The sequence below is a fragment of the Aedes aegypti genome, chromosome 2 (assembly GCF_002204515.2).
Source record: "Aedes aegypti strain LVP_AGWG chromosome 2, AaegL5.0 Primary Assembly, whole genome shotgun sequence".
NCBI classification, from domain to species: Eukaryota; Metazoa; Arthropoda; class Insecta; order Diptera; family Culicidae; genus Aedes; species Aedes aegypti.
Genome location: NC_035108.1, coordinates 100101272 through 100128696, shown reverse-complemented (window position 1 = coordinate 100128696; position 27425 = coordinate 100101272).

Here is a 27425-nt window from a genome sequence, read left to right as displayed (position 1 = left end):
ACTCAGGGTATTAAATTTATATATTTTTTCCTTTCCACCAACGTTCTAGAAGAAAGTGAGTGGGAAGTGAAAGTGACGATTCATTCTAGAGTATTAGATGGCGAAGAACTGCACCGACGCGTGATCGTGACCTTAATCTTCACTCTGTCACTGAGTTGATTGTTGTCATACAAACGACTCAACATCCGGTTTCTAATTACATCCCATCACAATTAAGACGATTCTCCACTAAGCCTAGCGCGTATTCAGAATCAGAGATGCATTCAAAGGGAAACTTTAAACTAATCACGTTTTTTAGAACTATTCTCGTTATCTTCGTTTTTTCTCTCTGTCGGAATCATTCCAAAGCAACAGGTTGAACATGCATCACGAATCGTTCGTTGGCTGGAAATCGTCATGAATGATGCATCAAGCGTGGTCACCCAGCGACAAATTGTTTTGGGCAGCGTCCATTTATTACGTAACGCTAAAATTGGAAATTTCTGACCCCCTCCCCCCCCTCCATAACGCTTTTTGTATGAAAAATTTCAAATTTTTGTATGAGCCGTAACGCTTGAGCCTACTCCCCCCCTCCCCCTAGAGCGTTACGTAATTTGTGGATGCCGCCTTGTCAACCTTCTCTTCCTCCTTTGCGCACTCTCGCCGCTGTCTGCTTCTTGTCTGTCTACCATTCGCCGCGTCGTACAATGGGATTATTTTAGAAAAAGGCGGTCAAAATCTCAAATGGCTTCAATATGGCGTTTAAGTGTATCGGTATCTTCAGTGTGACAAGGTAAGCGCTAGCAAAAATTACGCCTTTTGAAAAAAATCTAGAGATTTGCTTTCTTCCTTGAAGTTGTAGAATTTTTAATTTCAAGCAAATTGGTTACAGAAATAAACATCCGTTTCCAAGCAGAAATCATTAATCTATAGAAAATCTTAAAATTTTTGATTTTTAACAAACTATGAAAGGTTCGTCACTGTGAGTGTCGGCATAAACATTGATTCATTAATTATTTATGCTTGAATTTTTTTTTTTCAAAACATCCCTTTCTTTTACCTTAATTTTTGAAATCAAAAAAAACTTTGAATGGTTCAAAGTGTTACAAGTGTAGACTTGCGAACACGAAAAAATATCTGTTCCTGGAATCATGAATAAGTCATGAATATCCATATTCATGGTCCTATTCTGTATGGCAAAAAATTCCATGAATGTAGATATTCATGATTTTATGAATAATTTTCGTGGTTTCAGGAATACATTTTTACCAGTGAAAAGTTCACTTTATTCAACAAACTTTGAATGGTTCGTCACTGTAAGTGTCGGCATAAGAGTGTTCCATGATGTTCCTGCCAATCGAGTTTTTTTTCTTTTCATATAAGAAAAATATAATAACACATGTCAAGACGACAGCTGTAGGAATGTTACATTAAGGTATTTGTTCAACAAACTTTGAATGGTCACTTCAAGTGTCGACATTATTTTCCTTTTCATACAAATTGTTCATATCAAATGAAAATATCATATTTACATATAAGCGTGTTTATATCTCATAAATATTTATTTATCATGGTCTAATCGCTTATCAAAGTGAATCCTGTGACCCAACGATCCTCCCCATTAACAAACATCCCTTCCAGTAACCTTTGTGGAGATGCAGAGGCAAACACGGTCTGCAAATAGCAATGGTTACACACTAACATTCCTTCTCCCAATCCCACCTGGCTGCAAGGACGTGGCCGGCGCCGTTATTGACCCTGTATAAATAAAGGCATTGAAATATGCACACTCAAGAAGATTATGGCCAATCCCAGTAGAACTTCTAGTTGATTCTTTGTGCATTTTCACTGACTTCGGTCAATCACGGAATAGCAACCGTTGATATGTGTAGTCATTCTAAGCTAAGGTAAGCTTGATCAATAATGCTGAGATTTTGACCATCTTTTTCTGAAATGGTCCCATTGTGCATCGTCTTATCACGGAGGAGTCATCTTGTACTTGCCTTTGAAAGCGCTGCATTTTGTGGGCCACGAAGCGATCGCGCGCGGTAATCTGACATGATCTTGATGGACAGATTCATCGCTTAATTGAGACGTCAGCTAATAGGTACAGGTGGGGAAGAAGGGGGTTAGGGTCTTCGTTAGCATGTCAACGAAACAATCGTGAGCACCTTCAACTTGAACGCGGACTTCTTTTTTTATTCGTTCAATCGTGGGGGAGATCATTTTTGGGCTAGGTCAGTTACGCAGCTTCAGAAACGGCGAAAAATGAATGAGTTTATGTCCAAACGAATACCCAATTAATGATCTTAATTTACAAGTTCATGTGACGTAATCGTAATGGGGAATTTATTCCGCAAGGCAAAAGATTTCAAAAGTTGAGGGGAAACGAATATTTGGATACTGTCGTACGGTGTCTGAATCTATCAATATTTCTCAACGTATGGGATTTTGTTCAATGCTTCGGATGCCATATTGTAATTAATAATAATTATAATTATATATTAGAGCGGTTTAACCTACAGACTCATCCGCCTCGAATATAAGAAGTGGTCCTTAGCCTAGATAATAATGCGGGTCATTTCAATGCTTTCAAAACATGGCGCAGACCAAAATATATGCACTGATATGTGATGAGATGCATAAAAGACTTCCACTGAGATCTCAAAAACCCTTTTTATCAATTAACTGAGCAAGGTTGAAGGACCTGAACTGAAGAAGCTCTATGGAAAGATTTTAGAGATTTCAAAATCTTTTCACACTAGGATGCTGTTTCAACAGATCTTGAATTTTATCAATAAACTATACGTGACACTTTTCACAAAGTGAAGAAATCTTTAGGGAATTCGAAAATTTGGAAGATAGCTGATCTACTAAAACTTCTTTTTCGAGATCAAGAAAGCTTCTAGATTTGAGAACGTTAATGCTAAGATGAAGAAGAAGAAGATGATTAGTGGATACAGACATTTCATAACACCGCTAGCGCATGACGGTTCACCATTGTAGCATGATCGAAAGAACTTGAAACTATTGAGAACCAGAGCTACTTGCTACCAGAACCAGGCTATGACCGTGATCATCATGAAAAGAACAAACGAACTATGCTGTATCGTGTCAGCACCAAGGAGGCAGCCCCTCTAGCACGATGTAGGTAGCGCAACCCTGGTTAGGTGGCCTATCGAAGACTCTTCACCAACCAAGAAAGGCAAAAGTAGAGCAATCGGATTGATTTTACGGCAACGTGTTGGGCTCCTGGCTCGTGAACTGCCGAATGTCCACGTAAACGTGGCATCTATCTAGGAAATACGCTGGCTGACAACCGGAGAACGTGAATTCCGAGCGGTGGACCCCATTGCCAACACTTCATACAATTTCCACATCTATTACAGCGGTGGCGACAGAGCTGAACGTGGAATTGGCTTCATAGTGATTGGGAAGCAGATGAAGTGAATTATTCGGTGGAAACCGGTAAGCGACCGAATCTGTGTGTTGATAATTAAGGGTAAGTTCTTCAACTACAGCCTGATCAGCATATATGCGCCAATGAACGATAAGCCCGATGACATGAAGGATGAGTTCTATGAGAGCCTGGATAAGGCCTACGGAGAGTGCCCAAAACAAGACGTTAAGATAGTTATCGGCGACGCAAATGCGCAGATCGGGAAAGAAGATTTCTTCCGACCCGTCATAGGAACGGAAAGGCTCCATTACGTTACCAATGATAATGGCATGCGGCCGTTAACCTTCGTTGCTGGTTGATGGGCGACATTTCTCAGATGTCATGGATGTCAGGACCTTCCGAGGGCCTAATATCGACTCGGATCATTATCTCGTTGTAGCTGAAATTCGGGGGCGGTTATCCAGCGTCACGAGTTCAAGAACAAACAGAACGCTGCGCTTCAATATATAACGCTTGCCGCCTGATGGGGTAGCTGCACAGTACCGCTAGCAGCTAGACGAGCAGTAGGGAAGAATCAACGTTGCTGGAGATGTCAACAGCCTGTGGGACCCTATCCACAAAGCTGTGACAACAACGGCGCGGGAAGTGATTGGCACTGGTCAACGACGAAGACGAAATGACTGGTTCGATGAAGAGTGCCAGAGAGTGACAGACATGAAGAATATTGCCAGAAGCCGTATCTTGTGGCCGGTATTCGACAGAACAGAGAGCGGTACAGGGCAGCGAGAGCCGAAGAAAAACGAATCCAACGCAGAAAAAAGGCAGCTCAAAGAAAGTGTGGTAGCTGAAGCTCAAGCAAGCATGAACCGGAATGATATGCGGAGATTCTATGCAACGGTCAATGGTGCACGGCACAATACCGTACCAGTGCCCGCCATGTGCATTAATCGAGAAGAGAATTTGCTGACCGATAAAACGGTGGTGGCTGCCAGGTGGAAGAAGCACTTTCAGCAATTGTTGAACGTCAGAGGTCACCCACTAACCTCTATAAAAATACTGAACACAGACTTCGATAGGTATTTCTACGATGAAGAATATTGCCGAAGACCGCGAAAAAATCCGACACTTGTGAAAAAAGTTATTCAATGAAAACCTATTGGCAAGGCGATGTTGATTAATACGTAAAAGAATAACAATGATAACAAAATTGGGCAAAATTTCCGAATGGTATATGCTTAATAATTTTTTTCACAAGCATCGGATTGCTTTGTGGTCTTCGACTATGTTGTTTATCGTAGAAATACCTACCTAGATCTGTGTTCAGAATTTTTATAGAGGACTATGGGCGACCTCTGGCGATTTTTATTTGCAAAAGTGAGTTTTCCCATAGTAAATCCCATACAAACTTTGAACGACTGGCGCGTAAATATAGTTTCGCCGATCGAGCTCAAATTTTGCACAGTTGTTATGGGTCCTAAATGCAATCTAAAAAGTAGACTGGAGTGACAATGTAAATTTTTCATATAACCGTGTCCCAGGCAACTGAACAACTGTAAGGATGCTGGGAAGAACGAGCTTTTCAAGCACGGAAGTTCGCAGCTTTACCAGCCGATCCACCGGAGTACTTCTGAAGGTATGGGAGGACAAAGAATTGCCCACCGGCTGGTTGGATGGTCTCATACGCCCAATCTACAAGAAAGGGCACAGACTGGACTGTGCCAATTACAGAAGAAATACCCTGCGTACAATCGGCGTACAAAATTCTGTCGCGCATCCTGTTTAACAGACTGAGACCGTTCGAGGAGTCCTTCGTCGACGAATACGTTTTCGTGAGGGCCGTACGACAACGGACCAGATAATTATCTTGTGCCATGAATTGCGAATGATCCTAGATAAATTCCGGGAGTATAACTTGGAGACTCACCTTCTGTCTATTGATTTCAAGGCGGCGTGCGACTCAGTGCAAATAAATGAGCTGTGACAGATAATGCCTGAACATGGTTTTCCGGTGAAACTTATTAGGTTGATACGTGCTACGTTGGATGGTTCGAAATCAGGTGTTCAGAACGCAGACGAGGTGTCAACCTCGTTCATGACGTTAGACGGGTTGAAGCAGGGAGACACACTTTCAAATTTACTGTTCAACATTGCACTCGAGGGTGCTATTAGGAGATCTGGCGTGCAGAGATATGGCACTATTATCACAAGGTCGCATATGCTCCTTGGCTTTGCGGACGATATAGATCTAATTGGAATCGATCGCAGGTCACTAGAAGAGGCATTCGTGCCACTGAAGAGGGAGACAGCGAGGATAGGCCTGACCATTAATTCTACCAAAACGAAGTTCATGGTTGCAGGTAGAGATAGAGTCAGGCTTGGCGGTGTAGGTGCTGAGGTAGTGTTTGATAGGGATGTGATTGAAGTTGTTGAAGAATTTGTTTACCTTGGAACACAAGTGTTCCACATGTTTGTGACATGTGAGAAGCTTCGCCCAAGACCGACGAAGATGGAGCTCTACAATACGCCCGGCAATGGCGTGATGCTACGCTGTAGCCATCAAGGTATCAAGGTAGGTACAGACATTTTATATATTTGTTACATTTGGTTCGGGCATTCGAAGGTGATTTTTGAAAGTTAAAATTTTATCGAGCCCTAGATACTTAACATCATCTGACCAATTTATTGGAACCCCTCTCATCGTGACAACATGTGTACTAGAAGGTCTCAAATAAAGAGCTTTTGGCTTTTGTGGGAATATTATAAGTTAAGTTTTGGAAACATTAGGAGAAATCCTCAATTTTTTCTAGTATGAAGAAAAAAATATCCAAACTTTTTTGCAAGCTACTACAGATAACACAATATAGCCAACAGAGATTTTTGACATCCCTGAGGTAACTCAGGTAATTCAGATGTAAAACTATTGTATAATATTGGTATAATATTATATCATTTTTTCACAACATACTCGCATTAATGTATCATTTCGAGAGGTGAATATCCGAATACGATATAAATTCTTTAGCCTAAGATATTTACGTAGGTTATGGCTACGCGTCGGCGAATTTTGGAACATCTGCGGATCCATATGACCAATTATCAATATCGACACATATTTTAAAACTAGAAGAGTTTTTTGAGAGCTTGTGAAAAAATGGTGCAAAAATATCGAGAAACAAAAAAGTTAACGCGATTTAAATATTTTTAGCGGTAAAAAATGAAGCTGCCGGTAGAGGGGTTAATGACACAAAAGAGCATGTTACTACAACTACTTTAGCAATTATTCCCGCTCAAATAATGGCTACATCATACTTAAACTTTAATTTAAAAAAATAGGCCCATAAATGAACCTTGACACTTTTGATCATGTTTGACGTTCGCTTAGTCGAAAAACATCACAAGGGTTTTAGTTTTAACACTGGGGTTGTTTCTATCTGACATTTTGGAAGGGACACGGAAAACAAAATACACCCAAAATGTGAGTTTAAACCAAGGGGTGTGACAGAATCTAAAAACAAACTTGAAAAACATGTTTTTTGGAATTAAACAAACGATAAACATTGAAAAATTGAGTAAACATGTACTTTTGGCCAAAACGTAAGCGTTTGACACTAAAATTGGGACAGTCCTTTAGGACCCTATTGGTCAAAGCACTAGAAGCTGAAACTCTGGACTGGAAACTTTAACATGTTGTATGGAAAATAGCCAATGCGCACTTTAGTCAGACCAGCATTGTATAAAAAATGTTCAATTTCACTTGAAACTTCGGTAGTTGTGGGTTGCAAGTAAAGCTGTAATATCACACTGTGGACACGCGCGTTTGATTCAACATCATTCAAGTATTTTGGTGATCACACTCTTTTCGGAAGAGGCCCCCGACGAATTAAGTTTGAATTCGTGATCCACTTGAACAGGACACGACGCGAGATGAATGATTATGCAGACATTGATCAATCAGCAATTTATCGAAGACATCATCCCCCACGCAGCAACAGCAGCCAAAGTCTACTCAATGAGGAATTCGAAAAACCAAACAATGTGACAATGAAGCGATTCCGCGATAATAATAATAGTAATAAAAGAAGCTTGAAGTGACCTCGATCTCCGCCCAGCCCTGAGCCCACCCACGTCTCGTAGTCTTTGGTTTGGAAGCTGCGGGGGGTGCGGAACCGGAACGTGTGTCCAATCGAATGAAGGAGAAAGTCGACACAAATATTTATGAAATACGCAAATACTGTATCGTTTTCTGCCGCGACTCCGGTTGAACACAATAATGCGATGAGGTAATCTTGCCCCGGCATCGGCGATCTGAGTACATATTTAAAGTACGAGCCATTACGGCATGCCTTTTGAATACTTCGCAAATCCCGTACCGAGATTCGCAAATTAGAGATGTTCAGATTGTTATTCAGCATCTAGTTGAAGACTAATTTGTTTATAGGTATGCTGTATACATTTGACGCAACCCTCTTATGATTGTTTTGTATAAGGTATCCCGGGGCTAGTGAAAATACGGGGGTAAGTGGGACCTTCCGTCATAGCTAATTTAAGTAAAGTTTTTCAAGGGGGTATTCTTCTAGAAAGTTGAAGATATAAGATACTGTACAAAAAATATGGACCTATGCATGAGTTCATTATCTGACGTTTTAGCGGTGCCGTGTTATTTATGTGACCATGGAAACCAGTGAATTCTGCACCGCTAAAACGTCTAATTAGTGAACTCGTGCATCGGTCCATGGATCAATGCACGAGTTCACTTATTTGACGTTTGAGCGGTGCCGAACTCACTGGTTGCTATCTGGGAGGGAGAAACCAATACAAAATTTCTGTACGTCATAGTGAGCCGAGATTCCGCTGTCACGAACTGTCACTTTGAGCCCAGATCTCAAACATTGGACTAACATGAAAAAAGCGCTTAACTGATTAAAACACATTTTCGTATTTCTTCAAAGGGATAAAAATCGAATGAAAATCAATTCATGCACACAACGCAAGTAATGTCACGTGAGCACCATTTAATCTGATTGAACATAAAGCACTGAAAAACGCATCGTTCTACTTTTTCCAATGAAAATGAATATTTAGTGCATAGAAAACTGTGCACAACAAAAGGATACTACCGATTTTCTCGAAGCCTGCCTTGATTGTTGTTGGCAAGCTGGAGTTATCTTGCAGTTCAAAATAACGTTGTCTTATATTTCGTGTGTAGTATCGGTGCCTCCCTCCCAGGTTGCTATGATCACATAAATAACACGGCACCGCTAAAACGTCAAATAGTGAACTCGTGCATTGATCCATGGACCGATGCACGAGTTCATTAATTTGACGTTTGAGTGGTGCCGTATTCACTCGTTGCCATGGTCACGTAAATAACACGGCACCGCTTAAACGTCAAAAAATGAACTCATGCATTGATCCATTGTTATTTTTATTATCATATGTGTGAGGAAATAATGAACTGTATATGAATTGATAAACAGGCTTTAACATATAAGAAATAAGCAGGCTTTGAAAAATAAGAAAAAAAATATACTGTCAGTTATTGGTCTAATTTTTGACTCGAAAAGACGAATTTAGGTAAACGTTTTCAAAAAACAACAATGTGTTCCACGTAACAGTTGTCAATTCAGCGCAATTTTCATCTTATCATTGTGACACGTTTCACGTCTTGCCATAAGTAGAGGCACGTCCATGTTCGAAACCATGTGTAGGACAAACTTTGGCAAACATTGTGTGCACAGTAAAGCTAAGAAAACTTTTAATCCTATGGAATCCTAGGCTGGAAATTTTAAGTGACTATATGGGCCCCAAAAGCAAAGGTCGGTAGAGTATTTAAAAACATCTGTTGTCCCTATGCTTTCTAACAATATCTTAAGATGATTTTTCCGTTCCACAGAAAATATAACAAAATTCTTAGAAGACTGGCTTGTTTTTTTGACTCCCATACAATTCGTATAAAAAAAGAAAGAAGGAAAAAAAATGTTCAATACCATTTTATCCAACTGGATTTTTGTCAACTGACATCCCTTTGCATCTAACCCCCTCATTTTCATGCCAGTAACATCAAGACTAGCTAACTATTCTGTTTCGCTCAAGAAAAGTACAGAAATTCCTTGATTGAATGGGTCAAGAAATTTCCTACAGAGAGTCCCATTTGAAATGACATTTCTTCTGAACTGCGTACTGCGATCAAAGAAATGTGATTTTCTTGACCATTTTTGGGATCATTTTTTTCCACGCATCGAGATAGGCGATTATTTTTCTTGTCAACAGCAAATCAACCTTGAAGCATCATTTATTTGTTATCATCAACATTTGTAATCATTCATATAAATAAATATATATCCTTTTGAATCAGTTTTGACAAAATATTTGAAAAAAATAGACTGAATTGATTGCCTTTACAACCAGTAGGGTTGTTCTAGTTTCTTCATCCATTTCCAAGTGACACGGCGAATCGCAAAATGTAAAACTGAAGATTACTGAAAAATATTCCACAGCGCAGAAACCTTTTCAAATTTTTTGCTGGAATTTCTTCAACAATTCTGCAAAAAAAAAAATCTTTCAGGCGATCTTTATAATCTACTTTAATTATTTTTTATAGTGATGCTACAAAATATTACGCTCAGAAATCGCTAGCACCACGACATTTGTGTTTAGTATAACACGATGCGACAGGTCTTAGATCAATCCATTACTTCTTCCAAATATTCTTCAAGAATCTCCTGGAAATTTTCTATGGAAGTTTGAAAACTTCTCAAGGTTTTTCCAGAAACCATCTATTGTCACGCTTCGCTAGGCATGTGATGTGTCTTCCATCCTCTTTAAGAATAAGTAAAACTTTGATCGAGTTTGTATAAATATTGAACATATGATAAATACTTTAATTGATTTTTCAAGCTTTCTGACTTTTTTTTTATGAATCATGGGTAGGACAATCCATTGGCTGTCCTACCCAAGAGTTTTTGTGCGTAGTACATGTCCTACCTGTCCTACCCGCTTCCCGCGCCACTGCATAAGTAAGCTACAGTTTTATGTATTATTACAAGCTGCTTATGTTTATCGGCTACAGGTCGGACTCGATTATCCGGAGTATCGATTTTTTTCACTCCGGACAATCGAATCACTAAAAGAAAAATTAAAATCTGCTGTAAAAGAATTTAAATTATTTTTGTTGTTGTTTTGTTTATAGGATGCAGTGACGTAGCCAGAAATTATTTCTAGGATCATTAGGAAACCCCTTTTAAAACCCCTTTTTTTATACCTAAGTCCAAAACTGCTAAACCTTTCATATTATATACAGTCAACTCTCCTTAACTCGATATTGAAGGGACCATCGAGTTAGGGAGGTATCGATTTACAGAACATAAAACCAGTGGAACTGCGATCCAAGGGACCATCGAGTTAGCCATGAAAACCAATTTCTACTATGGTTCTCTATTTCGATATCGAGATACGGAATATCAAGTAAGGGAGAGTTAACTGTATTAGAAAACTAAATTATCTCAAAATTATGCATAAAAGAGCATGAGCATAATTGACCGCCCACAGTTGCTATCTCGTTAATGTGAGAACAGCCGTACTTACACAGGGAACCAATAGACGCTACTCGGGGTCAGTAGCATCCTCAATGTGTAAGTACTGGTGCTCCTAACATTATAACAAACAATACCGGTGCTGGCTGCATCCGAATGCAGGTCAATTTGAGGATGAGCGGGAAATGTAGACGTGATACTCGCTTTGAGGAAGCCGAGGAGTCCTCTGCACTTCCACAAGTAAACACTGGGAGATTGGATATGGGACAGGGTTGTTTTTTTTTGCTGGATACGTCTTGGTAAACGTTATATAGATATGGATGATTTATATGGAAACCTATGCAAACACCGATAAGAGCGTCTAAGTAAAAATAACTTTGCGCAAATTCAATAAAAAACGCGATCCTATTATTTTTATTTCTATACGAGTTGTTGTATAACAATAATTAACCATATGCGCTCAACCATGCGGCTTCCAGCTCGACGGTGAATTTTCACTCATCCACCTCAGTAAACAAAACCCCGAAGCAGAACAAAGCGTCACAAGACAAAATATCGTAAAGAGGCAGGGGATCCACAATTTTGGAAAATTCACTCAAGAAATGATTCGGTGTGCCTTAAAATTCTATTTTGCTCCAAACGTACTTTTAGTCAAACAACCGCTACGCATTACCGACTCCTTGAAAACCGTTCGATCATAACGCGCAAACCGAACAAAAACTTTTCAACTCCGAGTCCAAAACCACATACCTTCTCTTTTTCGTCCGAACGAAAGCGCGACGACCAATCGTCCTCCAATAACCAATCATTTTAAATCAATAAAAAAAAACAGTCCGCAACACATTATTTTCTCCGACAAAGGTCGCGTGATGTTTAAGGCGAAGTAGGCCGTCATTGAAATTTGTACGCGTTGTTGATGATTGTTGTTAATTCATCTCACGATTTAAAATTCAAGAAAATTAGTTGGTTTTGCACTGACACACCTGAAAAAGTATCAGCATACTTTATGCATGTTACCGCGTACAGTGATACTTTTTCAAGTCAATATAAACTATTAAGGCTGAGTATTATCACTTTGAAATGCAGCCTTAACGAATGCCATTTGAAAGGCAAATTAAGCCGGCGTTTCGTATCCGAAAAATCTAGTCAATGGAAACAAAACGGAACAAACTCACTAGATTAATGCTTCCTCCGTTATTCGGCCGAATCCCAGTTAAATCAGATAAAAGTTGTGTACAAACGTAAAAATTCAATTTGAACACGAAGAAGCTTAACGTGAATTTCGAAAGATTATTTTAAACAAGCACCACAAGAGAAAATTTTATCCGGTTGGTGAAGGGTCAACCGAATAACCAAGGGAATCAAGAAAAAAATTCTGTCACGCAGAACGCGACAAAAACATGACGAGCAGTCTAAAACCCATGACCATCTCAAAATTATGCATGAAAACAGAAAAACAAGAACATCAAAAAAACATACTCTGAATAATCGAGTCAAAAATTCCGGATAATCGAGTCACCGGATAATTGAGTCCGACCTGTATATTGTTTTCATTTAAGGGGGCAGGATCCATCATTGATATCGGAATTTTCAAAAGCAGTTTTCTCCTTCAAAATCAAGAAAATTTACAGGAAAATGTGCACTGTATCCTATTCTCCAACCGAAACACAGTGATCACATTTTCATCGAATAATTCTTGGTTTTGAACAGAAAAACTGCTTTTGAAGTTTCGATGATGACGATGATGACGATGACGGAGCGTTGATCGTTAAGGCTAAGTAGCCCGTCATTTGTTTTGGCAACAATGATGACTTTTCAGCTTGCATTTTAAAGTGATAAAACACAATCTTGATAGTTTATATTAACTTGAAAATGTATCACTGTACGCGCTAACATGCATAAAGTATGCTGATACATTTTCAGCTGGTTATGAGGTTTTGAACGTACCTCAAAATTTTCCATACTTTCTTATATGAACTTTTTCAAATCGTTTTACATGTTTAATAAATGCCCAGAATCGAATTCCTTGGATTTTAGCCCAAAAACATGTACTTTATATTATACTTATACTTTTTTTTTCTACAATATGAAATATATCGAGGTACGTTCAAAGTGAGTAAAGTGGGAATGTAGTGTATAAACCTAGGAATGATTTTCAGGTTACTTAAGTACATTTAAGTAACAATTATACAATGTACTTATAGCGTTTTGGGTTAAACCTCCATAAATGGGTGTTTCTTCATATGCATACATACTAATTCTACTGTATGGAATATTAGAGGTACGTTTAATATCAGTACAGTGAGAATGTACATTACAAACCTGGGAATAATTTTCAGGTGACTCAAGTACATTTTAGTAGGGGAAATCAGGGTAAAACCGACACTGTGGGTAAGATCGACACCCTTTGATTTTTCATGTTTTGAGCAGATTTTCATACAGTTTCCACCACGCTCTATCTTAACTTGTGAAATGTTGTGTTTCGAATGACATTACAACTTACGCTACCAATAAACTGCCAAAATAAACAACAAAATCATATTGGATAACATAGAAGCAACAACAGTTGCAATATTTGGCTGTTATTCTTTAACTATTTAGCATGTGAAATTTTTTAAATGTCATTATTTGTTCTGCGTCTACATCATCATTTACTATTATTACGTTCATACAACATGAAGGAGAAATAATTTTTTGGTTTTACGACAGCTGAAAACGCTATTGAAAAATAAATGTCCTCTCGGGGTAAGATCGACACTTTCATTTGGGGTAAAATCGACACCTTTCTTTGCTTCATAATCTAATTTCAGGGAATCTTTCTAATCGGAGGACTATCTCTGTAGGTTATGTGAGTCTTTATTTTTGAATTCCAGTGATGTTCATGGACGGCGAACTTGCTAACATGTAAAATATGACACTATGTAACTTGTTACAAGCTATCATTAAGTATTAAAAAAATATTTTTATGTTATCACGTTTCAACTTATTTTATGAAGCTTGAAGAAAAATTTCTCATTTAAAATTGAAGAATTAACAGAATTTTAAATATTTTCACATAAATTAATCTTATTATTTATTTACAAACCATGAGGTTCGACAGTTTTTATTATCTAAAAATAATTACACTTTTCTGTTTTGTAAAAATAAAACAGTATTTATTTTCACAACCAATTATTCGCTACAACTTTATCAACGTAAACATTACATGAGCACAAATTAATAATATCCATGTGTATTCACCCCAACTTTATAATCTTAGCATGGAGCATTTGAAATTTTCACATTTATTTAGTGGATCTTTGGCCTCTCCTCAATAATTTACGTAATATGTGTATGATCTTTCAGAGGAAGGGGTCATAAATGTCGAAAGTCATGTTTAAAGCATTCTTTCGAATATGAAATGTGATGGTGATGTTTACAACGTATAAATTTTACTCAAAGTGCATGTGTCGGTTTTACCCCAACAGGGTGTCGATCTTACCCGCACTCTCAATTGTCTCACCTAAAAATGATGCAATATCAATTTGATTTAAATCACTATATAACCTTAATATATCATCCAGCGATTGCAAGGATTGATAGATTTATAATCAATATGTGATTCTACAACAATTTTGGGTTCGTTTAACAAGCTAAAGTACATAAATTTTATCAATAAGCTTAGGGTGTCGGTTTTACCCCGAATTCCCCTACAATACATTAAACTTTTCTTATATATCTTTGTTGTTATTGATGTATCTCTAAGCATGTTTTTGCTATATGAGTAATTCTCGCTGAGACCGGCCCACTATTCACACTTGATCTTTCAAAATGTTTCAAATTATGCTCATTCGAAAGCTCCTGTCGAGTAACTAAAGGAACTGCCATCAACCGAATGATCAAATTGATGGACCCTTCAGTAGTTATCATCAAAACAGTTATTGAGGACCCCTCGATTTTTTACAATTCTTGCCTCACTCAAACTGCCATAACTCGAAAACTTCTTCAACAACCCCTTCACAATAACATGGTTTTAGAAAGAGAAAGCATAGGAGCTTCATTTTCAAAAATAAAAATATTTAGCGGCCATATTGAATTTGGCCGCCATATTGGATTTTATCGGGAAAACTGAATTTTCATGGTGTTCGCAACGGGTGCACGACGTTAGGCATAAATACGTTAGGCATAAGAAAGATAGGCATAATGGACGTTTGGCAAAATTGATGTTTGGCATAATGGATGTTTGGCATAATGGACATTAGGCATAATGGACGATAGGCATAATTCCCAAAATAAAAAATAAATAAATTGTTCGTGTGAAAAGTGAAATAACTTTTTTGGTTTTGAGGAGGGCTTCAAAGATCAAAACGTGTGTCCTTTGAAATACGATTGCCTTGCAGTCATCCTTTAATTGCGAATTCTTTGAAGTTAATTTCTAGGACAAAACTTGACTAAATGATTAGCATGAAAATGCTGTCAATTGCCTTCATTAGCTTTGTGGTAACTTCTGTGACGAACACTTTACCTACTAAGCTGCCGAGCCACTTGCTGACCCAATAACTGAGTTGGTTACAAGTTTAGAATTCAAATCCCCACAGACCACGCAGACCCCTTTCAAGTTTCAAGTCGATCCAGGATCCTTGGCCATGAAGTATAAACGTGATCATGTATCGTGCACAAATAAGAATGCAAAATGGCCACTTTGGCAAAGCATCTCATCTTTTGAGTTAAGTTGTACACATATTATTGGCAAATTTTTCATCAAAGATTATCCCTTCTTCAAATTGAAGGCTGTTCTTTGTAGTTATACTGTTGACGAAATTATTGGAGTTGCTGCTGCTAATGATTCAATCAGAATCTTCTTTAATAATTAAACTGTTCGTTAAGTAAGTATGTCTCCTTATTCAAAAATTAATGTCACTATTGCTCTTAATACTTCCATCATACATTTTCCAGTTTTATCAGAGTAGTTTTGAATGACACACACGCAAGTTATTTTATGCCAAACGTCTATTATGCCAAACATACTTATGCTTAACGTCTTTATGCCTAATGGGGTATACTCGTTCGCAACCACCGATTTTAAAAGTTTTTTTGTCACTGGAAAGCTCAGCTAGTTTTACACAAAATATGATTTTTTAAACAAAAGTTAGGGCGATTCGCCTAATGTTGAACGGCTAAACACCTCGCCTATTGTTGAACACCAGAACATATCATGCGACGGCTCATTCTTCATGTCCGAAAAAAGTAGGCACTGAGTAAATGGAGTACCAAATGTGAATTTCTCGTCAGTATGGGAAGGTCCCAAAATTTCAAAAAAAAAATGCCGAGAGCTCAAAAATGTTTATATGAAGCTCAAATATTGTACAGCTCATCTCACGTATTGGGTGAATTGTAAGAAAATATTTCTGATAGAAATTTGTTTGCCATAAAATTACGAGGCCCATGTATAATCTCAATGTGACTGTTATGCGATTACATTAAGCAATGTGACAAAACAACTTGTTATTTTTTCTGAACTTTCTAGAACAATCTCACAGATTTTATTAAGTTAGTCGAAAGTATTGATGATTTGATAAAGTTCCACGGTATTAACTCGAAATCGTCAAAAATGTCGAATGTGACAAATATGCAGTTATGGGCAGTGTAGACTCAAAATGGATATTTGGCTACAGTGGTTACTTTTGGGATCACCGGATGTCCCCGAGGAAACCTGTATTAGGGACAATTGAAATTGAACTAAAATACATATCGTGCGATGATTCATTCTTCATGTTTCGTGCTAAATAGGGCTATTGTAGACCTATAGTGGATATTTGACTAAAGTGGCCACTTTTGGGACTACCGGAATTTCCCGGAGGAACCTGTCATCGGGGATATTTCTGTTTTTCCACCAAAACATGTCATGCGACGGCTCTTTGTTCATGGTATATACGCAACACTACTCGTCAACGACGTGCAGGCTGAGATTTCTATAGTGCGGGTTTCCAATGGGACGCGACGTCGTTCGAGAGCGTCGTGACCCTTTGGAAACCCGCACTATAGAAATCTCAACCTGCACGTCGTCGACGAGTATTGTGTGGTATTTCAATACCTAATAAATAATGCGCTCTCGGGCTAGGCATTGCACATAAATAGAAAGCGTTGCGTTTGGATGGGCATCTAATTCTTCCGAAAGAGGTGCGCTTTGCGAAAGAGGACCACGTGATTGAGCTGAAATCGAATGCAGGTTAACTTCTGCGTCCATGAGTCCTCTCGTTGCGTAGGGATAATGCGCCCTATCTAGTGAACAGGGAGTCGTGAGTTCGATTCTCACTGAGAAGACGTGAAGTTTTTTTTCACAAATTTCACATCAGTTTGTCCATTTAATCCGATTTCAATGTTTAGTTTTTCGGTAGTTGAATGCATTTATCAACTACCGAAAAACTAAACATTGCAATCGGATTGAATGGACAAATTGATGTGAAATTTGCGAAAAAAACTTCACGTCTTATGACAGCGAAAAGTGATAGTTTAAATGGTTGTAGGACAAAAGGTCGAAGGACAAAGGGACGAACGGACAAAAGGTCGAATTGAAGAAAGGTCCAAATTGTACCGTTGAAAAGATTACCCCACACTCAGCTGCTCACATTTTGACTACAAATTCCTCCCTTCGCATCTGAAGTTTTTCCTTCTTTTAAATGATAGCTGTTCTTTAACATTACCGTTTGAAGCAATAATTTGTATTAAGTCTATTATTTTTTAAGCAAAAGATCAATTTTCTGAACGTGGGTTGTTATTATTTTGATACGCATAGAGTTATTTTCATTAGCTTTTCATTTGATACATTTTCAATAGAGATTTGTCCTTCTTCTAAACATTGGCTGTTGTTTTGAAGTTATACATTATAGTGATTTTATACTGTTGTAGACAATTGTATCGAAGATTATCCCTTCTATTATACATCGGCTGTTCTTTCACTTTTACATCTTGCCTGTATATATTTTTTTAGATTGATATGTTGGCTTCTTATGAATATCGGCTGTTCTTCATGCTTTACAGAGTTTATGGGCATTTCAATTGCATTTCTAACAAAGGATTTTCCTTCTTTGGAAGTTTTGCTGTTTTTAGGGCTATGCATTAGAGTTTTATCTGACTGTTGGTTTCGACTGATTTAAATTAGCATCAGGAAAAAATAGTAATCATTTTCTGGAATTAGGTCCCGACTAAGGTAGAACCTGCTTCTCAGCTACCCAAGCATTTACTGAGAGCTTTTCTGATAATTTGATCATTTTTGCATTTGTGAATCGTGCTTTTCATTGGGAGATGATCTGCAACCCGAACTGTGAGAAGATAATTCAATGAATGCGGGTGTGATGTCACACCTCCAACGACCTGAAATCTACCCATGCTCTGAATGGAGGCTTACAGAAAACACATACATTACTCTTGGACTCATTTCTCTTCGGAACCACCTGATGGTTTTACTTCGAGGAGAGGCTGTTGCATGTATCACTTAAACAGATGCAGCAGAAAAAGCCCAGGCAAACTGCTTCTCCTAGCCGCCTTGAACATTGTTATAGGAAACCAGCCTCGTCTTGAAAATGATTCTGAGGCTTCCTCCTATTATGTACTAACCATGATGGTTGAAAACATCTTAGCGTCAGTCATCATCATCAATAATCATTTGCTACGCGCGCGAACAATCACGCAAAGCGTATGCGTAAGTAAACTGGCATCACTGATGCCAGTTATAAAAACAAAATAAACCGCTGAAGAAAGGTCTTCAGTTTGTACACTTCAATCGAACAACAAGTTTATTTAGTGATCCAGAAGAAAACCCCCAAATTAGAAAAAGAGTTTGAGTTTGTAGTTAGTTTTCGGTTGTGGCTGTTTCTCCTCCAGCAGTTGGACTTTTGGTTAGTGGTTCCTGGTCCCGGTACTCCAGATATAGCAGTGGCGACGAGGAAAACGGAGCGGCGGAACAATTTTCGGCGACTTAAGTGACGGCAGACCGGAGTATCAGGTAGTCCACTTTAATCACCACCAGCAGCAGCGTTTTATTGCGTTCGTCAAGGAGACGACAGCACCGACGGTGCAGGTAATCAAGGTAATGAAAAGTGCTGCATAAGTGGAGACTATTGAGAAAAAGTGATTTTCGGCGGAAAATTTTTTTGTCGGTAGTGACTATTAGTGCCATTTTTTTTTGCGGCGTGGGTTTTAGTGAAACAAAAGAACAATAAATTAGCATTTCTTTTCAAAGCTAATCCTTTCAGTGGAAACCATTTTATACAATCAATTAAGAGTGTTTTTTTCTTTGTTCTTGGAGAGCCTAGGTTCTGCACAGTGGAATTGTGTGGCAGGAAATTTGGCCGGAAGTTATTCTAGAACTGCAAACCTTTCGCTAGGTGGCGAGTGGAGCTGGCCGTACGAATCGTTTCGCTGGGTGGCGGCCGTTTCTGGATTCCTTTCTCCCCGTTGGCAATTGGTGCTGGCCATTTGGCATCGTAGTGTGAGTGACGTAGTGCTTGGGTGAGTAACAAAATCTTTTTATTTCTTATTGGAAACGAACATTAGGCTGGCCCAATTTGTGATTGCATTTATTTTGTGAATTTTTTTGTAAAAGATTTTCTCTTTGTTTTTTTTTTTTCAATTGTTGCTTAGATATTGGCAAATATGGCCTATGTAGTGGCTCCCAATATTGAACCCTTCCGCAAGGGTCAAACTTTTGCAACTTGGATCCGTCGTTTAACCTATCATTTCCGTGTGAACAAGGTTCAGGATAACGATAAAAAGGATCAAATGTTCTTGTTGGGCGGTGATTACCTGTTCAGCGAGGCAGAAAAACTTTATCCGACGGAGGCACTGTTGGATGAAGTGTCCTATGAGGTGCTAGTTCAAAAGCTTAGGGAGCGTTTAGACAGAACCGATTCTGTATTGCTTCAACGGTACCATTTTAGTTCGAAATTACAACAGGCCGGTGAGTCGGCAAGCGATTTTATTTTTTCCCTTAAACTACAAGCTGAGCATTGCGAGTTTGGGGACCAGAAGAACAGGTTGATTTTGGACCGTCTTCTGGTTGGTTTGTCAGATACTAAGCTAAAACATCGCCTCCTCACTGAGGACAGTGCAAAGTTAACGCTAGAACAGGCGGAAAAGATCATTGCGACATGGGAAATGGCGGCGACCCATACAAAAGCCTTGGCAAACAATGAGGATGTTGGCTTGGTAGGTTCTTTGAATGCAAGGTACCCTCTAACTGGAGGCAGAGGAGCAGTGATTCAACGATTCAGGGAAGCAGCTCAGGGTTTCCGTGGTCCGGTGAAAAGTCGGCTTGGTGTGCGACCGGAAATTCGACCAGCGGAGGATCGTAAGCAAGAACGTCAGTCCAATTCACGAGTTCGATTCAGATCCCAACAATCCAACCGCCGGGATGCTTCAGTTAGTCCAGCTCATCGGAGGTTCCAGCGAGGATTCCAGCGGGGCAATGAACAATGGCCGGTGGATCAGCGCTACTGTGAATATTGCCAGCGTACTGGTCATGTTCGCAGGAAATGCTACAAGTTGAGGAATGAGCGGAACAGCGAGGTCAACCATGTCGACATGCAGGAAGCGAACAGCAGCACAGGTAGTTTGAGCCAGCTGGCCGAGCGTCTGGACCGGTTGAGGTCCGGGAACTGGGATTCGGATGAAGACGATTCAGGTGATTTACATTGTATGCATGTTTCTTCTATAAATAAGATAAGTGATCCCTGTTTATTGAATATTTCCATTGAAAATCACACGGTACAAATGGAGGTTGACAGTGGCTCGTCTGTTACAGTAATGGGCAAAAATCTATTCACTTCCAATTTTGATCTTCCTTTGGTGAAAAGTTCTAAACAATTAATTGTGATAAATGGTTCTAGGTTAAAAGTTTCTGGAGAAGTTGGAGTTAAAGTTGAATACAATGGTAAAACAGCTAATTTGACACTTTTAGTGCTTGATTGTGACTACCAGTTTATTCCTTTGCTGGGTCGACCCTGGTTGGATGAATTTTTTCCCAACTGGAGAAATTTTTTTGGTAATTTTATGCCATTACACAATATTTTAGAAACTAAAAATGAAGCACTAATTGCTGACATTAAGTTAAATTTTTCTGACATTTTTGTCAAGAATTTCTCTAAGCCTATAAAACACTATGAAGCTGATTTGGTTTTGAAAAGTGACACTCCAATTTTTAAAAAGGCTTATGACGTTCCTTATCGTTTGAGGGAGAAAGTTTTAACATATTTGGACAAGCTTGAGGCAGAAAAAGTGATTACTCCTATTCAAACCAGTGAGTGGGCATCACCTGTTGTTGTTGTCATGAAGAAAAATAATGACATACGACTAGTAATTGATTGCAAGGTTTCAATAAATAAGCTAATAATACCAAATACTTACCCATTACCTGTTTCTCAGGATATTTTCGCTAGTTTGGCGGGATGCACAGTTTTTTGTTCCCTTGATTTGGAGGGCGCATATACACAGCTATCATTATCAAAGCGATCAAGAAAATTTATGGTAATTAACACAATTAAGGGACTTTTTACTTACAATAGATTGCCACAGGGGGCTTCCTCTAGTGCATCTATTTTCCAGCAAGTTATGGATCAGGTATTGCATGGTATTGAGAACGTTTGCGTCTATTTGGATGATGTGCTTATTGCAGGTAAAGACTTGAAGGATTGTAAAGCAAAACTTTACAAAGTGTTAGATAGATTGTCTAAAGTAAACATCAAGATTAACTGGGAAAAGTGCAAGTTTTTTGTTACTGAATTGGAATATTTGGGTCATATGATTAGTGATAAAGGTTTAACTCCTTGTGCTAGCAAAATTGCTACTATAAGAGAAGCTAAAGTACCAACAAATGTGACTGAATTGAAGTCCTTTTTAGGACTCATCAATTACTATAACAAATTTATTCCCAATTTGTCTTCAAAATTGTATTACTTGTACAATTTGTTGAAGAACAATGTGAAATTTGAATGGGACAGTAATTGTGATAAAGCCTTTGAAAATTCTAAAAAGTTGTTGCTTGACACCGATTTTCTTGAGTTTTATGACCCTGAAAAGCAAATAGTTGTAGTTACAGATGCATCTGGCTATGGTTTGGGTGGAGTAATTGCTCATGTTATTGACGAGGTTGAAAAACCAATATGTTTCACGTCTTTTTCGTTAAACGCGGCACAAAAGAAATACCCCATTTTACATTTAGAAGCACTTGCACTTGTTTGCACAATTAAGAAATTCCATAAATACTTGTATGGTCAAAAATTTACAGTTTTTACCGACCACAAACCATTAGTGGGGATTTTTGGTAAAGAAGGCAAGCATTCAATATTCGTGACAAGAATTCAACGCTATATTTTAGAACTATCAGTGTATGATTTTGAAATCCAGTATCGTCCTTCAGCCAAAATGGGTAATGCGGATTTCTGCTCACGATTCCCACTGGACGTGGCAGTTCCCAGTGAATATGACCAAGAATTTGTAAAAAGTATCAATTTTGGGGACAATTCGCCTATAGATTTTTTGGTTATTGCTGAAAAGACGAAAAAGGATGCTAGTTTACAGAAAATTTTGAGTTTTATGCTCGATGGTTGGCCAAAAAGGATAGACAAGCAATTTGTAGATATTTTTACGAATAGGCATGATTTGGAGATCGTTGAAGACTGTTTGTTGTTTCAAGAAAGGGTTGTAATACCGCAGTTACTGAAAAACGACATTTTAAAACTTTTACATGGCAACCATGCTGGTATTGTAAAAATGAAAAGATTGGCGAGAAAAACAGTTTACTGGTTTGGAATCAACACGGATATTGAAAAGTTTGTTGCTGCTTGTGATGTCTGTGCAAGTATGGCAATAGTTCCAAAACAAAACATTACGTCAAACTGGATACCTACCTTGAGACCATTTAGCAGGATACACATTGACTTCTTTTATTTTGAGCATCGTACTTTCTTATCGGTAGTGGACAGTTATTCTAAATTGTTGGAGGTAAAATGGATGAGGAAAGGTACCAACTCTTCGGAGGTTTTGACAAAACTTATCGAGTATTTTGCTCGTTTTGGATTGCCGGACGTCATAGTGTCGGACAATGGTCCTCCTTTCAACTCGCATTCATTTAAAAGCTTTCTTGAAAGACAAGGCATAAAGGTTTTGAACAGTCCTCCATACAATCCTGCTAGTAATGGCCAGGCAGAGAGACTTGTTAGAACGGTGAAAGATGTGCTTAAGAAATTCTTATTAGAACCTGGAATGTTAGAGTTGAAATTGGAAGCTAGCTTAGCTTAGCTTAGCTTAGACTGACTACACATATCAATGGTTGCTATTCCGTGATTGACCGAAGTCAGTGAAAATGCACAAAGAATCAACTAGAAGTTCGGCTGGGATTGGCCATAATCTTCTTCAGTGTGCATAATTCAGTGCCTCTATTTATACAGGGTCAATAACGGCGCCGGCCACGTCCTTGCAGTCAGGTGGGATTGGAGGAAGGAATGTTAGTGTGTAACCTTTGCTATATGGAGACCGTGTTTACCTCTGCATCTCCACAAAGGTTACTGGGAGGGATGTTTGTTAATGGGGAGGATCGTTGGGTCACAGGATTCACTTTGATAAGCGATTAGACCATGATAAATTGTTTGACGCGAGCTAAGGATCGAACACTACCAACCTGCTTCGCGAACCGCGCCACTAATAAATCATGCCACGCGAGCGACGCGCGACACGATTGATCCTGCTCACATCACCCGCCCCCGCAGGAGCAAGCGACGCGAGCAAAGGATCAAACACAACTAACCTGCTTCGCGAACCGCGCCACTAATAGATCATGCCACGCGAGCGACGCGCGACACGATTGATCCTGCTCACATCACCCGCCCCCGCAGGAGCAAGTGACGCGAGCAAAGGATCAAACACTACTAACCTGCTTCGCGATCCGCGCCACTAATAGATCATGCCACGCGAGCGACGTGCGACACGATTGATCCTGCGACGCGAGCAAAGGATCAAACACAACTAACCTGCTTCGCGATCCGTGACACTAATAAATCATGCCACGCGAGCGACGCGCGACACGATTGATCCTGCTCACATCACCCGCCCCCGCAGGAGCAAGCGACGCGAGCAAAGGATCAAACACAACTAACCTGCTTCGCGAACCGCGCCACTAATAGATCATGCCACGCGAGCGACGCGCGACACGATTGATCCTGCTCACATCACCCGCCCCCGCGAGAGCAAGCGACGCGAGCAAAGGATCAAACACAACTAACCTGCTTCGCGATCCGCGACACTAATAGATCATGCCACGCGAGCGACGCGCGACACGATTGATCCTGCTCACATCACCCGCCCCCGCGAGAGCAAGCGACGCGAGCAAAGGATCAAACACAACTAACCTGCTTCGCGAACCGCGCCACTAATAGATCATGCCACGCGAGCGACGCGCGACACGATTGATCCTGCGACGCGAGCAAAGGATCAAACACAACTAACCTGCTTCGCGATCCGCGACACTAATAAATCATGCCACGCGAGCGACGCGCGACACGATTGATCCTGCTCACATCACCCGCCCCCGCAGGAGCAAGCGACGCGAGCAAAGGATCAAACACAACTAACCTGCTTCGCGATCCGCGACACTAATAAATCATGCCACGCGAGCGACGCGCGACACGATTGATCCTGCTCACATCACCCGCCCCCGCGAGAGCAAGCGACGCGAGCAAAGGATCAAACACAACTAACCTGCTTCGCGATCCGCGACACTAATAAATCATGCCACGCGAGCGACGCGCGACACGATTGATCCTGCTCACATCACCCGCCCCCGCAGGAGCAAGTGACGCGAGCAAAGGATCAAACACAACTAACCTGCTTCGCGAACCGCGCCACTAATAGATCATGCCACGCGAGCGACGCGCGACACGATTGATCCTGCTCACATCACCCGCCCCCGCGAGAGCAAGCGACGCGAGCAAAGGATCAAACACAACTAACCTGCTTCGCGATCCGCGACACTAATCTGTTAGAGTTGAAATTGGAAGATCAGATAAACTTGTTTTTATTTAACTATAGAAATAGCAATTTGACGTTGGAAGGTAGTTTCCCTTCTGAAAAAGTGTTTGGTTATACACCAAAGATGTTGATCGATTTGATTAACCCAAAAAAACATTATAAACAAATGCTGGTACCACGTTCCCCCGATGATGATGTTAAAACTAATCAAAATGTCAACGATCAATCTGATCCGTTGGATGCACTGATACCAGGGGATTTGGTGTGGTACAAGCATAATATACCAAATTTACGCGAAAAATGGATTAAAGCATCTTTTCTAAAACGGTTCTCTAAAAATATTCTACAGATCATGGTTGGAAACGAGGCGACGACTACCGCTCATCCAACCCAAATCCGGCTCGTTAAGGACGGAAGTGGTTCGGGTCAGCCAAGACGGTCGATGGTAGTGGTCGATAATGGTCGGTCGATGCTGACTACCGCTGAGCCCGGAGGAACGGCCGTAAACGATGACGATGTCCGGCAACTACCGGATCGAAGCAGCCCGAGAACGGTCGCTCAACCCGGAGAGAGAATCGTGGAGGAACCCGATGTCCGGCAAATACCGGATCTGAGTGTTAACGAAGAAAGAAGAAAAAGTGATCAAATAATAGATAGAAGAAATAGAAAAAGAAAATCACTGTCGGATATGGTAGAGCTCACTGGCCTACCCCGGCGTTCTAAAAGAATTAGAAATATTAAGCATGATGATGAATTCGAATATTATTAATTTTTATTTGTTGAATTATTGTTAAATCTTTGTAAGAGTGAAGAGCTATTATGTACTAACCATGATGGTTGAAAACATCTTAGCGTCAGTCATCATCATCAATAATCATTTGCTACGCGCGCGAACAATCACGCAAAGCGTATGCGTAAGTAAACTGGCATCACTGATGCCAGTTATAAAAACAAAATAAACCGCTGAAGAAAGGTCTTCAGTTTGTACACTTCAATCGAACAACAAGTTTATTTAGTGATCCAGAAGAAAACCCCCAAATTAGAAAAAGAGTTTGAGTTTGTAGTTAGTTTTCGGTTGTGGCTGTTTCTCCTCCAGCAGTTGGACTTTTGGTTAGTGGTTCCTGGTCCCGGTACTCCAGATATAGCACCTCCCTGGTATAGTACCAATGAGTTACATAGAATATCCAATGTTGAAACATTGGAACAAATGTCAAATACAATCATTAATAATTTCAGGCAAAAATCGTTACAATCTTCTATTGCCACGATTAATGCGTTATATGTTTAGGTTAAGTTAGGTTAAGTATATTAAAAACATTTTTTTTTCTTATAAGCAGGTGAAATCAACTCACCTGTAAAAAAAAAACTGAACTGCAACGGCAAATGAAATGTAATATGTTGTTAACAAAATGTTAATTAAATCTTAAATTTGTTTTACCAAATTAGGATGATAGTGTTGTCAAATAACACAGAACACCTAGATATAAGAAATCAATGTAATGTTTGGAATGATACTAATAAAGCCATACTGCCCATAACTGCATATTTGTAACATTCGACAAAAGTAGGCATTGAGTAAATGAAATACCAAGTTTGCGTTTATGGCAGAATGGGAGGAAACTAAAATTTCTTAAAATTACCAAGAACTGAAAACTGATTCTTTAAGTCTGAAATTTTGTACAACTCATATCACATGTTGGGTGAATAGTCAGAAAATAATTCTGATGGGAATTTCATTGATACTATATTATGCGGCTCATGTATAATCTCAATGTGACTGTTATGCGGTTACAATTGCCAATGTGACAAAACAACTTGATATTTTTTTTTCAAATTTTCTAGAACAATCTCACAAATTTCAGTAAGTTGATCGAAAGTATTTATCATTTGATGACTCTCCATGGTATTAACTCCAATTAGTCAAAAATGTCGAATGTGACTGTTATGCAGTTATGGGCAGCATAGGTGCTATAATTCCAGTATAATCTGAATGACAGTCGCAGTTACTGCATTCCAGCATTCGGCATCCCAACACATAGCACTTCGAGTGCCATATACCTCGATGTACCGTTTTGATTCATATTACGGACAGCTTTTTATTCCGGACACTCTACTTTGTATGGGAAACATTTCGCATGAAATGTTTCAATTGTTGGCCGTTCAAAAGTTCACAATCTTAAGGCTCGTTTAAATCAAAATTTTCTATAGATATCTATGGATATTTGTCATACTCAACTGCCTTAGACGCCTTTTTATTTGTTTACCAATTTCAAATAATGATTTGACTCGTGTTTTTATGATTCTCATGAGCTGTCCGGAATTTGAATCAAAGTGTCCGGAGTATGAGGCAAAAGTAAGGAAGCGTCCGGAATAAGAATCATGGAAAGTCCACACATTTATATTTATTTAAAATTATTTATGTAACAGAAACAAAATATTCGCCCACCAGTCGAAAGCTAAGTGTTTTGAAGGCTCGATAGCGCCGAGGAATCATACAGAATGATTTATTTTAT